The 16,099-nt window shown below is 38.9% G+C and overlaps 1 protein-coding gene across 1 annotated transcript in view; it reads left to right on the top strand.

The window, feature by feature from the left end:
* Positions 1 to 5,735: 5,735 nt before the first annotated feature.
* Positions 5,736 to 16,099, top strand: part of LOC139728436 (cyclin-dependent kinase 17-like) — a 112,721-nt gene continuing 102,357 nt past the window's right edge. Inside the window, exon 1 of the mRNA XM_071639380.1 lies at positions 5,736 to 5,896. The gene's annotated coding sequence lies outside the window, so the exon portion shown is untranslated. The remainder of the gene's footprint in view (positions 5,897 to 16,099) is intronic.

Here is a 16,099-nt window from a genome sequence, read left to right as displayed (position 1 = left end):
TCTAAACTATTGCAAATGGAGCATGTACAAAAATTGTCCAGAATGAAAACTGCATTCCTTCACGACAAATAGGGCTTACGTACATGTACAAAATATTCCCCTCGTTTTCCTCACTTAAACAGGTAGAATGCATATCGCCTCACCTGACCTCTTTCTGGTTTATCCGAAACATTTTCTTGGGGCTATGAGATGAGAGTGCGTAAACCGTGACGTAAACGATGTATACGTTATTATAAACATTAAAACGGAAAAAAAGGTATACATGCGCGAAAAAAAAAACACGCGTAGAGGTTTGAAATTCTCGGATCACCACAAAAATTTAATCGTGTGTTACTTGTGCCATTCTCAACCTTTCCTGCAAGTTTCATCTCAAACCGTTAACTACTTTTTGACTTATTTTGCACACGGACAAACTAACTAACTAACTAACGAACGAACGAACAAATCAACGGTAACGAAAACATAACCTCCTCCCTTGGCGGAGGTAACTTACAAACTAGAAAAGCACTCTGAGAGCGCAGACCTCCGTCAAGCATGCAGCTCATTTCCACCATTGATCATGTTCTTCCATAGAACATTAAAAAAAGGGATTGTGAAATTATCTTGTGTAAATTAAATATGGCGGGGTCTAAGACTCTTCATATGGCTTCGTACTACAGGCCTCATGAAAATGACGAAGAGAGTCTTGCAGAGCTTCAGCGATCCCTGTGTAAATTAAATCGCGATCATATGGCAGTCATCGAGGCGGTGATTTCATTCTAAATGGATGGGATTGGATTGGATTTTCTTACTGTTGTTGTATAACGAGAGAACAACGTCATTTTCGGTGGCTGAATCTACCAATCTTTAGCAACACACCATGTTGATAGATTTACTACGTTAAACGTAATGGAATCTGACTTCGGGAGCAACAGCTAAGTTTGAAAGGCATCAAACATTTACATTTTTTCGCCTGCGGATTCGTTCGACAATGATTGAAAAAATCCCATGGCAAACTATCGGTTTTTACTCTCACTTGAACAGTTTATTGCTTAAGTTCGTCTCCAGTTTTAATAAGCATAAGTTTGTTAAGTGGCCACAAAGTGTTCATTAAACTTCGAGATATTTGTTTTTGCGCCATGTGATACTTGAACAATGTAATAAAATATTTTGCAAGAGCTTACTTATGTCTGCCGATACATCTGCTGTAGTTTTTTTTTTTGCGTTTTGTATTTTTATTTCTACATTATGTCGTGATCAGGCCTTGTGAAATAAATAGCCTCCTACGAAACCTGAATGTGAGAAAATAACATAGAACAGGTGAAAAATTAGCGGTTTGCTTCGACTACTGATGTCTCCTTTACTTCTTTACACTAAACAGTTCAAAAAATGAAAAATAATGACAATATACTAGCCTGGACGTGAGCGGAATTCGTTTGTGTAAGAGTGTGTATGTGAGAGTATGTATATCTGCGTATAGAAGTATATGTTTATACCAAAAGTGGGTTCGTGAGTGTGTGTGTGTGTGTGTGTGTGTGTGTGTGTGTGTGATAACTTCATTGGGCGAAACAACATAGGATTATACTGTTTATAGGGTTTTGCAGCATTGTTGGAACCCCCTTATAATGATAGATAATAGTAATAAAGATAATGATAATAATAATAATAATAATAATAATAACAACAACAACAACAATAATAATAATAATAATAATTTCCCATAGGCCTACTAGGCTCTTAGCTGGTTTATTATTCCTCTGAACGGACAGATTACGCCACTGCACTTGAACCAAACTCAGAATAGTGAGAGTGCTCTAATCTTTTTAAAACATAATTCAATATTCTTCAAACCTGCAGTTGGAATTTGATAATTCGATACAGTTTGCTCTGGCTAGGTTATCAATCAAAACCTCTTCATACGTTTATCTCTGACGAAATCACTCTCATTAATTCTGACATTTTACCTCTGACATTTTTACCTCTGACATTTTTACCTCTGCCAGTTTTACCTCTGACATTTTTACCTCTGACATTTTTACCTCTGCCATTTTTACCTCTGCCATTTTTACCTCTGACATTATTACCTCTGCCATTTTTACTTCTGCCATTTTTACCTCTGCCATTTTTACCCCTGCCATTTTTACCTCTGCCATTTTTACCTCTGCCATTTTTACTCCTGCCATTTTTACCCCTGCCATTTTTACCTCTGCCATTTTTACCTCTGCCATTTTTACCTCTACCATTTTTACCCCTGCCATTTTTACCTCTGCCATTTTTACCTCTGCCATTTTTACCTCTGCCATTTTTACTCCTGCCATTTTTACCCCTGCCATTTTTACCTCTGCCATTTTTACCTCTGCCATTTTTACCTCTACCATTTTTACCCCTGCCATTTTTACCTCTGCCATTTTTACCTCTGCCATTTTTACCCCTGCCATTTTTACCCCTGCCATTTTTACCTCTGCCATTTTTACCCCTGCCATTTTTACCCCTGCCATTTTTACCCCTGCCATTTTTACCCCTGCCATTTTTACCCCTGCCATTTTTACCCCTGCCATTTTTACCTCTGCCATTTTTACCTCTGCCATTTTTACCTCTGCCATTTTTACCCCTGCCATTTTTACCTGGCACCGGCCCGACGGAGCCCCTGCTCTGGATATCGCTACCCCCCCCCCCTCCTCTCCTGCGTGCCCCCGCCTCCCCAATCGATGCATATTGACGCCCCCCCCCCCCCCCCCCGGGGCCCGGAAAAAAAAGAGTCAAGGCCAAACACAGGGTCAAGGTAAATAATGATGGTGCACGCATTTCGATGTAATTTTCATGCAAAAATCAAACTTCAGTCTTTTCCTTGCATGCAAAAAATACTGTTTTGCGACACTGAGACTCATGATGCGTTACGGCGACTGTCCATTTTTAAGTATACTTTAAAAAAATCATCCCAATTGATGTATAGGAGTTGATTTCCTGAAAAAGAAGGTACCGTATAAGCAAACGATCTATATAACAGAAAGTTATTTAATTTCCCCATACATATTTTCACAAAAGGGTTATGACTCGCCTCAACTGAACATACAAGTCTAGCTTCCATTGGTTTACATCACCAGATAGGGCCTATATGTTTTTGTGGGGACTTTTTTCTTGGGGGGGGGGGTGGGTCAATAAATCAACGAATAGGGCCGAAACATCTGCTTTTCTTCTTGAAATTATTTACTTGTATGAAAGGAAAGAAATTTAGTAAAATTCATTTGTCAACAAGTCAGTAAAGGAGACTGGTGGGTGAAAACCATGGTGTCACCATTATCTCACTTGTATATATGGCACACTGCTTCCAGAATGACTGTTAACTTTGTATAAGAGCATGTGAACAAGTATCCTCTTCTTAAAGGAGACCTCCGGATGATTTTCAGATTTTTACATTTGAACAACTATAAATTAGTTATACTGAGGACAGAGCTTCAGAATTTATGATAATTGGGATGAAGAATAAGAATATTTTCAAAATTTATAACAAATCGAAATGAACAAGGATGATGACATGGCAGAGTCACTATAAGAATGCATGAGTTGGGGCTCAAGGAAGCAGAACAAAAGAAGAAGGCATGCATAGATTATACACAGGTGAACTCGCAAGCAAGCGGTATTGTAATGGAATTACACTGCTACATTTCTGAAATATGTGAACCTCTGTGTCATCATCCTTGTTCAGTGTAATTTGTTTAAGGTTTTTCAAAGTATTGTTTCTCTGCTCAAGAACCACAATAAATTCCATGAATCTATACATGGGGCTGTCGATTAATGTACTACATGATGTGAAATTATGAAAATCGTCTGGAATGTCCCTTTAACAGTGGGTGGGGATGAACATTTTAGGGCCGATGCCATTTAAAAAAAGAATGAGAGAGAAAAAAAAGATCATGACAAACTTTCCACAGAATGATTGTAAAAAAAAGAACAACAACGACGACGACGACGAAAACAACAACAACAGCAACATCAACAACAACATCACCAGCAACAACAACAACAACAACAACAACAGCAACACCGGAACGGTACACTCCTTGCGTGGCCCGTTTATACGCTGTCATTGTATATTCGTTTGTGGTTTTTGTTTGTCCCCTGATGGGTATGATAAAATTATATCTAAACATCAAAATTCACACTCTCATGCAATCATGATTAAAGGGAAAAGTTAATCCGACTCGTTTTAATACTTCTACTATTGATGTAGTAGTCCTTTTTGTTGTTGCTATAGGTACTGTTTTTATTCGAAAAAAACACAGACATTTTAGCTGAGGATTATTATTGTTGTAGTTATTTTCTTTTCTTTTTTTTGGGGGGGGGGGTTCATTCTTATTGGTATAAGTATACATTATTATTTGGTCTTGCTGCATATTTTGTAAACGAGAGCGTCTTGAAGCCAGACTATACTGCATACTGACTTCGGGGTATCAGTCAGGCAGTGGCTCCTTTATTAATTCATATCCTGTTTATATATTAACCTGGCCAAAGAATCATGCACAAAACATGCTTTAGAGGAAACATTATACAATGTATGTCAGTGCCAAAACGGCAGAACCATATCGTTTTAGAAGCCTTAGAATGGAGTTAGTGGAATAAGATGATAAGATGGATGGATAAAATGGTTAGGCAAAGTTTTTTTCGTAGGTATGATGCATGCATTTTCATATAGCATAGGCTGAGTATACACAGCAACCGCCAGTTCTTTGGCCATGATAATATATGCATGCCTCTTATCTCAAGCTCCTTTTTTTCCCTATTATTGACACACACACACAAAAGAATCCTAAACCTTTTGTTGCAGTCGTTTCATTATCTAGACATATGTGTATTGTTGTGTCATTTTTATATGTGATCAGTTTAGCCTGAAATTGCGGAAATTCTTCTCTCATATCTAAGACCTAACCACGCTGCAGCAACGTCGAAGTAAATGCACGTGAACTTTGGGGTCTCAATGGAAATATTGTCGCTGTCTATCTGTAAATCAATCAATTCATCCATAAAAATAGTCAACAATCTATCAGTTGAATGTCAATCTCACAAATTTATAGGTATTAAACTATCGGATATCTTTACATCTATTCTTCTATCTGTCTATCTCTCTCTGTAAGTTCCTTTGATAATGCCGATCACGAGTTTTTTGCCACATTATCATTGTGGCTGAAATATGAACAGCCTGATAGAAAATGTTGGGTAGGTCATTTATATCCTTCCAATAATATGGTGATTACCGTACTCACTATCCATGCCAATATCTATGTTTTTCCAACAAAGGTTTTCTATTCTACTTCAGCTTTTCCGGAATATAGAAGAAAAATGATACTTTGAAGTGAAAGCCAACAATTTATTTTTCTTTTCTATTTACCACTGCCAAGGAGCTCATGTTTGTACCGGCTTTTGCATGTTTGTTTGTTGGTACATGGTCTACTAGTTGATTACTGAAGAAGTAATGAACAGATTTTGATGACAGCTACGGTCCATTGGGAGAAAAATCGGCCTATTATACACGAATAAACAAAAATAAGAGTACAAACATTAGTAATAATAGCTGTCGAGAGACAACAACTACTAAAACACTGTTCAAGCATTGAGCTCAAGATGGCGCGCTCCTAAGACGCTAGCACCCCACCGTAGGCGACTCGGCCAGCCCAGCAGCCAGCGAGACAGACGTGTTGTTCGTGCTTGACAAACAACAAAAGACCCGTTGGCATTTCGGCATCGATTCATGGCAGCTAGCTCTGCTTGCGATACACGGTACGGATACCGAACTACACACACGCAACGGTACGATACCATTAACGTTAGAATTTTTTCAGTGTGTTATACGCCCGCCGCGACCGGTCGGGTGTTGTTGCGGAGATTGCACAATTGACGACAGGAATTCTAGAATAGTCAGGTAAGCACAAAACAACATTATATCCGCAAAATTAAAACTTGAGAGTGTGACAGAACTTCGAAGTTATTTTGAAATAATGTAGGGAAGAAGCGGGGTGGTGTAGGAGAGGTCTACTACCAGGTGCCAATCGTTTTTCGGTCATTTTGTCTGGTGGGCCTACATTTGTCTGGGTTGTACAGTAAACCCGTACGACCCATTCATTTCCATCTGGGTATGTCGGCAGCCAGCTAGTAGCAGCACAGCGGCTGGTGAACGAAGTCTGCAGTAGACACTGTACCATAAAAATATGGGTAGACTAATGTAGAAATTCACACCATGCATACAGTACCTACCTTTCCCTTAAATGATTTGTCAGTAAAATTTTTTATGGCTATCAATCAGACATGCTAAGAATAGATGGACTAGATCTATATCAGACGGTTTTGGTACCACAATTTCATGGAATTTGAAAGTCAATTAAGGAAGGAAAGTACAAAATTCCGGATTCCAACTGAAAAGTGCAGCGATCGTGCCCAGGCCCCATGCGCAGTTCAGGGCATTAAACATTACATGTAACGTAAGCCTAGACTCTACTCATGAAATTGGTACATTAGCACGGTGGAGGGGATTTCTTCCACAGTATAGATCTACTCGTGAATGCGGCCCCACCAAACGGCGTTTTCACGAGATTGATACAGCGGCGCGGCCGATTTCCACAGCATAGCATCTTTCATCGCGGTTTTTTTCTTTGGTCTTCAACTTTTTACTCTCAGAGGGATCGACTCCCTAATGTCCCTTGACTAATTTAACAGCCAATTTAATCATAGATGAATACAACCCTAACCTAACCCTTTTAACCCTATTAAACCCTAACCTAACCTTGCTTGCTAACACACGGGTGCACGCGCACTGCGGTGGGGCCGATTTCATGATTTTGCCCAGTTCACGAGTAACATAATTCCGAACTCCGATTTCTCTCGTTATTTTGCCTTTTTGACTTTTCAAATTCCACGAAAATACTCTCACATGGTTCATTTGAGCACTTCCAACAGGTGCACAACATTTAATCAACATACGGCAAAGAAACCGGTAGATGTGCATTTCTACATGATTACCAAAATATGTTTAGCTACCTCATGTGACGATTTAACGCGACTGTTGGCTTACTGTCTTATGTAAAATATTATCTCTAATAAGTTAGTGGTTCTAAATCTAATGACATCTTGGGCGACTTCAACATGCTCGTACAGAGCCAGTTCTAGCTATGTTAGAGAATAGACTACTAGTAGTCTATTTAGTATTGGAAACTGTTACTAGTTACTGTTAGTCACTTAAGTGGAGTCGTATTCATGGCAGTTTGTTTGTTTGTTTTTTTGTTGTTGACAGTATTAAGATATGCCTGATAAAGTACTGATGACATGATTATGGGCACACCCGAGCTGGAACCATATTTAATTAAGGTGTTTGACTGTAGTGTTTACAATTATTGGTTGTTGGAAGAAATCTGGACTGAGTTAATTTCACTCACAGCTTTATTCATCTAGCAGTTACAACTTACAGATATTTCTGTCAGTGGCATGGCAAGAGTAAGACTCAAGAGGGACTGAGACTGAAAGTAAACACTTTGAACGTATATTGAGATACATGTACATAAACTTCTCTGTTAGACTCTAAATTTCATATTGTTACAACTAAGGCACCCGCACCAAGGTTCGACCTCCCGTGCCAAGGTCGACTGCATGTATTTTGGATGTTGTTGTGGTCAAATTACGGCCGGCTTGCGTTGAACTATCCTAATTTTTAGACCACAGGCAATTAATGGCATACTCGTGAAATAGGCCCCACTGGCACTGCTGCGCGCTCTGCTGCCTGTCTGTACTAATAAATACTACGGCGGCTTTCCTGTTATGCTCGTGAATTCAGCCCCACTCTGTGGCGTTCAGTGGTACATCAGCACAGCACGGCGCACAGCTTTCTTCACAGTATAATGCTTGTGAATGTGGCCCCACCAAACGCTGTTTACGTGTGATTGATACAGTGGTGGGGCCGATTTCCACAGCATAGCATCTTTCGTCCTTCCTTCTTTCCTTTTTTCCTGTGTTCTTTCTTTTTTTTTCTCCATTTCATTCTTAATTAAAAGGACTTTCTAATGTCTCTCGACTAATTTAACCATAAATTATACAACCCTAACGCTAACCTAACCCTAAACCTAACCTAACCTTGCTTGCCAACTCACGGATGTGCACGCACTGTGGTGGGGCCGATTTCACGATTTTGCCCAGATTGAATTATGATATTCCAGTAAAATTTGTGTGTCCTGCATATTATTGTACATTTCCCTATTGCCTTGTAGTCGTGGTAATCTGCTGTGCACTGACACACAGAGCATTGGATAATGGGTCTTATTTGTACCCATTTTGCATCCTGTGAGCATGTGATGTACATACGATGTACAAGTGTAGGTCGTCTATCTTATACCACAAGTTAGTTGCAGGACTGGCCCGACCAGACGCTGTGCGAAGCACATTGCGGCTTCTGTACAGCGACAGGGCTGAGTATACATGTACATATAGTTCGTGTAGGACATGCATCATGGAGTTTTGCAGTTTTGCATTCATGTACTATATACACATGTATGTAGTGATGGAGTATTCTGTGGTTGTTCCAAATAGATTCTGTTTTATTGTTTTGATAATGATAGAGAACCTGATATCTCTTCCATTGGTAAGCAAAGTATGACTTCCTTGTTTGGGGATAGTGTATTCTGCCTTCCAGGTATATTTTTCAGATATTGCTTAGGTAGCCTGTGAAGTTCTATGTATGTTTCTACAGGCTTGTACATCACTGTTCATTCGAGAGATTCTCACTGCTACAGGAAGTAGAGTGTTCTACATTTATACTTCAGGGTCTACACAATGATCGTGTAGTCATGTTGACACAAGGTTGATTTACTTTGTGGTTTACTCCTCCGCTGACAGAGCAGGCTTGCATTGTCATGTAGTGGTAAATCCAGTTGATGGAGGCCTTAAATCTTATGTGATTTCATGAAGAAAATTAGGTGTTACAGTAGGTCCATGGTTGGAGTCATATTGACGTTTGTAATGGCAAGTTTGCTGTACAATGTACATGCCTAGTAATCTCTGCCCTGGGCACACACCTGGATGTCATCCGAGTGTTCCTTTCTCCATATCAAAACACAGAGGAAACTAGGTAGATCTGGTCCAGTTCCTGTGTATTATCCACTCATAAGTTCATGGTGACTGCAAAGAGGAAAGCATTTTGAGTGTCTTGTTTTCAGAATTTGCATTCCTATCAAACATGGCAGAAATTACTTGCAACTTTGTAGATTTAATACAGTCTGTACATTGTACACAACTGGATGTTGACTCTCAACAGTTCCCTGCCAAGGTTGCTCCCATTGTTGTCGACATCTTGTAAGTTACAGTACTATGGTATGTACTATGTTTATGTGGTAAATGGAGATATGCGGTATGTTATTGTTGCGTCAATGCGTTGAGGCGCGTTGTGTCCATGCCAATGGCGCAGTGTGCGTGTGGTTGGCATGGGCACAACACAACTTTTATTTTTCATGTGAATAATGACGCAGATTTGATTCTTGACTTTGACTTTTCGCTTGAGAGAGAATGGACATACAGTGTATTCTCTACGAGCTCTGCTATGTTGAATAGTTACCGGTAATAGGCCTGTATTTGTTATTCACTCTGTATGCGACATGTAGGTGAGGATAGTGCGGAGTTTAGACTGTCTGTTTCATTTGCTCAATAAATCATTGCAATTTCAACTCATGGAGACTGGCATCGTCAGCGTCATCATTAACCCGGTTTACAACATGTACATCACTCACTTTGTTCTCATACATGCAGTACGGTAGTTATGTACAGCTATTGCTAGTTTTTATGGGTGTTTTTGTGTGAATTGTGAATTCATTATACTTACGTATGTATATGTAGATGAAAGAGGTAAGTATTCTATTACATTGTTGCAACTAATTCTCGCTATTGCATTTAGCATGTAACGTCTGTAAAAATTCAAATAGCAGCGTCGCTATTTGATTGCCATAACAATGAGTCAACAATACAACTTTTAGCTAAGTTGCTGGTGAGCAGCGCGAGCTCTATTTGATCATACAATGTACAATGAAGAACGCAGAGCACTATCTGTATTTTTAAACTACGACAGTTTTATAAATTTTATGATTATGTTTCTTGATCATACTAGAGATTTAAATGACTTTCCCATATCAAATTGTAAAGTGGTTGGCAAACAGATAGAATCTCAGTTAACCCTTTGTGTGCCACATGTGCTTTACACTGGCAAAGAAAACCCCATAGCATTGTACACACTGTCCAGAGTCGCTGGTGCAAAAAGGGCTAAATTTTGTGCTGTATAGTTTGTTTTATTTCAATGGGGACTGTAGTACAAGATACACTTTGTTGTCATAATGTAGAATTTTTCCCTCTTTTATCATGCTTTGTTAGATTCTTTTATCCTGGTCTAAATTTGATAAACTCATCCTCTGGTTGGAAGTATCTACAATGTAGATGTACAATTCAAAATACCAAGGAATATTCTGATTCTAAAAGGGACTGCTTAGCATAATGAAATCATTTAGTCTCTGGGACACAGCAGAAACATGATCTATCACAATTCCTGGTTGTACGTTGTATGTTAACTGTATCTGTCTAGTCTGGAGTATATATTGTACATGCAAAAAATTGTAGAATCAGACTGTATTGCAGTCAGGTTCTGTGGTAGCATACAGTAGATAATACACATAATTTACACATGTTGAACCTGCGTTACCTCTACGGTTCAATGTAGAGCACTAACACTAAAAGTATGGTTGGGAAGTGAAGAACTTGGAACATGGTATACCCACAGTGTAGGAGGGAAGCAGTTGCATAGTAACTTGTACAAATTATTCTAGAGCATTGATATCAAGTGCCTTGTACAGTCTGTACATGAAGAGGATGGGAATATGAAAACTTTACAGAGCCTATTGTCCTGTACTACAAGTACTACAGTCTGTACACCATCCCTTTAACACAACAATCTAATTTCAAGATGTCATGGTGTCTTTAAAGGAAACGTAAACCCAAAGAGCAATGTGGATTGAGTGAAAGCAGCAACATTAGTAGAACATATCAGTGAAAGTTTGAGGAAAATCGGACGATCGATGCAAAAGTTATGAATTTTTACAGTTTTGTTGTTGGAACCGCTGGATGAGGGGACTACTAGAGGTTATGATGTATGAGTGGACAACAATATAAAGAAAATATAAAGAAAATTCCACAAAAATTAATTTTTCATGAAAATGACAAATTCCATCAACTTGATACTGACATATGTTAAGGGTAGCAATTATCCCCATTGCTTTCTGAAAGCAGTTAGTCAAGTGCTCTTTCATAATGCTAGAAAAGTGAAGTTTTGTTGAATTTTCTTTATATTTTCTTTGTATTGTTGTCCACTCATACGTCATAACCTCTAGTAGTCTCCTCATCCAGCTGTTCCAACACCAAAATGTTAAAAATTCATAACTTTTGCATCAATTGTCCGATTTTCCTCAAAATTTCACTGGTGTGTTCTACTGATGTTGCTGCTTTCACTCAATCCACATTGTTGTTTGGGTTTACATTCCCTTTAACAATGGGTATAACATCATGTAGATGTCATGTACAGTACAGCTGTACATTTAGCTGTCGGTGGTGAGTGAATCTGTTGAATCCAGCCTCAGACTGTGCATATAATCTAATGCAAGTTTCAGCTTTGCATTATAAAGCAGAATTAACCCTCCCCCTTTTTTTTCAACATTGTGCAATAATCATTTACAGTGTATGTCATGACTGTGTGTGGGCATGTGAATAACACACCCTGGGACACTGTCAACAAAGGGCTCCATTTGATATACTGTAGATGTTGAAGGAATGTAAATGTACATTTCAATAATTTCAGCTTAAAAAAAGATTATGAGAGATGCTACTTATGTACACAATGTCACATTGAAAATGCTGTCGTGAAATGCTTCACATCGAACCCACACAATCATAGCAACCAGATTTCTTGACAGGCATCAGCCTTGTGGCATCTGCTATGATGGAGTAAAAAAAAAAGACATTACTTATTCACTAGAGGGAGATTGTTAGTTTTAAGATTACAGTTTTGGTTTATACTTTTAGATGCATCGTCAATTAGATTTATCCTTTCAGTTTCACGCTTTTCTTTCTAGCGTTTAGTTTCCAAACCGCAAGGAGGCTTTCTTAAACACACATCTACAAATGTATGTACAGTGTGTCAATCGTTATGCTCAATAACAATGTAACTTTATACCTTTACCCAGATGAATCCAGCATTCTGATGTTGCTAATCCTTGAGTGAATTAAAATGAACTTTAACATACATGTAAATGTCTAAAAAGTTGTTCAGATCATTCTAATGCATGTACTACTACCTACTGTAATCATCTGTCTCTGAAATGCTTTCGTGCTGTGTGTTTGTGTTGTGTACATTGTATGTTACAGTGTATCAAGATAATTAAATCCTTTCATAAGGTATTCTGGTGTTCAAACTTTGCAACTATCCCAAGATACTGGAACCAGAAGAATAAATGATTTAGCTACCCTCATAAAAAGATAATTTATTTACTCTACAGTATGTCATCACATTTCAAGGCACAAGCATTATTATCAAGAGAAAAACAAAACTGAAACTATTGCTTTTGTAGTTAAGATGTCAGCTGCATCATTTCAAATCAATCACAGAGCTATGAAACAAATTCTTGTAAATCTCATTTCTTCAGTGATTTTTACAAATGATGAAAACTCTCTTCATATTCTGTGGGAGAATTGCTGATCCTTGAAACCACCAGTGATTGCATTTTGTTGGTACTCCAATGAAATTGACCATATCTGTTGTCTTGGTTATATAGATGGTGTGATTCAAGTGTGTGGGCTCATTGTGGGTGCATAGGAGCCGTGTCACTGGGTATTGATGATTCACCCAGCCAAGCTTTGCACAGTGGTGACAGGTTGACACCAATGCAAACAGACTCTGAATATTATGTGCTGTAGAATCCTGTGGGCTGAGTTCAGAGGCCCAGAGACCAGGGAACATGTGCTGTGTTCATCTGCATTGTCTTTTGTCATTGCCAGTTCCGTCGTAAATAATCATAAACCATCATCTCACGTGATTGCGACGATGTAGTGAGAGTTACAGGCAGCCTTTATGGTTTGTTTATGATCATCATATGGATGACATACATTGTAGCTACTGTCTCAGAATCATAAACATTTACAATGTAATGCTACTGTAGTTTGTGCTGAATAGAACAGATAGTATTCCCCACAACATTTTGCAATGTGTGTACATTATGTATACATGTAGTCTCCCTAGTAGTAACAACAAGAAATGTTAACAAACTTCATTTACAAATTAATTGCACTTCTTACTGTCCAATCAACGCACTCTACATATTGTAATCACACGTAGACACTCTGACGAATGTTTGCAACTTGTAAATTTTATGCATTCCAGCTTTGCTGATGGACAAAAAAAAAAAAAAAGAATGTTAGCAAAATGTCACATTATCATGTTATTGTGGAATGTGCTAATGTGGAATTATTAGTGATAGTGTACACGAACATTGTACTTCTAATTGATTTTGGATTTCTGTGTGTGTGTGTGAGTGTGTGTGTGTGTGTGTGTGTGTCATGGATAATATCATGCAGTTTCAAAAGGATGGGGATACTATGAAGTACTTTCTGACCTTTGTATCAGTGGTATTCATAACTTAGGTGAACTACATGTACACAGGAAGTGGTGGAGGCAATTGGAACAGCTTGAAGCCCTGGCGCGGCCCCGGCATGGGATGTGTGTGATGTTCCTCAATTATCAAGCTTTGTTTTCTTAGGACATTTGTTTTGATCAAGTTGAGTGCCATGCTGCACTTTGTAAACATGCCTTCACCATGGCCCTGGTAATTTATTTTCATCTCCCTCCAGGTTTGGCCTCAAGTGTGCAGGCTGTAAGCGCTTTGCGGGGAGAGCTTTGCACTCGATTGTTTACTGTGGGTGCTTGGGACCATCATGTTTTCTGTGCCCAGTGTTTATTCCTGGAGTGAAATGCATTAATCCACCTCTAGACAGGATGTTTTCAGCCTGTTTGGTTGAAATTAAATCAGGCAAGGGTTGGAATCAAGCATATAGCAGTACATATACAGTACAAACTGCATGTATGTACAATAGCAATGTGACTTTCTCTCGGAATACTTTTAAAAGAATTGACAAAAGTGTACTTTTCTTTGAAAAGAAATGAAGTATTTCAAAAAGGTTCTATTTTTTAATGAAAAATCATCCAAAACCAAATAAGACACAAGCTAGGTGAATTGATGACATTTATTACATACCGGTACTGAGAAATGCAATGTACAGTACATGTACGTGCCGTGAAGTGATTTAGCACAAACACATGGGTTGTATCAGCATTCATGTTTAGTTTTTGAGTTGGAACACTACGTTTCCGACACAACTTTTATCTATTACAGAAACACGTTTGAATCTGAATTATTATTATTCTTTGATGAAGGACAGATACTTACTGTAATGACACTGAAACTATCAGTTCTGTTTTATTTTGTATTAAGTACATATTTTAGAGAGATAGAGAGAATAAAAAAATTAGCTTGCCACACATTGAGTGGATATCAGTACAGTTTCACTCACTGAATATAAAAAAGTTGCCTTTGGTCAGGTATAGTAGATTGTTCGGAGAGCTCTGCTTCCTTTAGTTTCCACTCTTCGTATGTAACCTCCTGTCTCGAGATTTTTGGCCGTGTGACGTTCCTCAACATGCAGACTTAATTGTGTGACCATTACGACCCCATTCCACTGACCATCGCAGGCTCATCTGGTCCCCCAAAATGTGAAAATTGTGGTGTTCTGATGAGCTCCAATGACATATGAGCAGATAAGCTAGAGCTAGAGACTCATTCCAAGACTCACCACGAGGGTGATACCAATACCCGAAGAGAGTCCTGGAACTTTGTCTGAAGTTAACCTTGCCGATGACTGTTTAATCATCAGAAACTCAACAGACTGCCCCTAGGACGTCAGCTGGACACGCCTGACTGGACATTTATCCAACACTGAGTGGACTTGCGACTGGAAATAGCATCCGATGGCAAACTAAGCTCGAGCTTCTAGTTCCTTCATCGAATCACACCCGGCATGTCAGACACTGACCTGATACTGTATACGCTATATATTTCGCGGGGGTTTTATTTTCGCGAATTTCGCGAGTCGGGAGCTATTCGCGAAATTAACAACACGCGAAAATATTACCTTCCAAAATGAATCCCTTGCCTTGATGATACGAACATTTCAGTACTAGAATACCATGTCACGGCTTACCGAACAGACCATACTGGCTAAGCTTGTTTACGCACGTCCATGTCTAGCCTACTTACGAATACTGTAGAGAGCCAATCCATTATCGCAAGGGGACCACTCGTCAGAAATCTAGCGCGATGGACTTAACCACTTCAAAAATGTTGAATTCTAACTTACTAGTTCGCAGAGTTTGGCAAGTCTTTTTCATGCAGTGTATAACTAGTATCATTCTTATATGCTAGTAAGTCGAAAATTCACACTTTCTTTGCCACTTCATATTTTCTCTGGTCCCCCAATCGCGAATTTAACCACTCGCGAAAATGTGTGACATCGGCAATTCGCGAAAATTTATGTACGCGAAAATTATAGCGTATACAGTAGTTGCCCAACACTGACCTGATAGTTGCCCAACACAAGTCAGATTCATCAGAGTGTGATCTGATACACTTTGGTGAATAGGTGGAGGCAAAAAACTTTGCTTCGGACAGTGAGTGACCAACGAAAAAAACAATTTATGTGGAACGAGGGTATTATTGCTTTCCTGTGCTTCCTTCCTGCTCCATTTCACAGATATTTTAAGCCTATTGTAATTGGGTGATCCTTACCCACTTCAGATAGAACCACCTTATACACACCGACCCATTACAACTAGATTGTACATTTAGACGGAGAACCACATCTTGTGATGTGTTCACACTGGAGAAGCTGTTAAGCAAACCACTTCTCCTGCCTGAGAATTGTCACTCCATCATTGAGTTGACCTGAGTAAAAAAGAGTAAAATCAAGCAAATTTAACACGACAGATTTCAATGTTCTACAT

The sequence above is a fragment of the Diadema antillarum genome, unplaced genomic scaffold (assembly GCF_040938485.1).
Source record: "Diadema antillarum isolate AM-2024a unplaced genomic scaffold, OU_Dant_1.0 seq00000178_RagTag, whole genome shotgun sequence".
Lineage (NCBI taxonomy): Eukaryota > Metazoa > Echinodermata > Echinoidea > Diadematoida > Diadematidae > Diadema > Diadema antillarum.
Note: the sequence above shows the minus strand (reverse complement) of the source record. Positions and strands in the feature narration are given on the sequence as shown.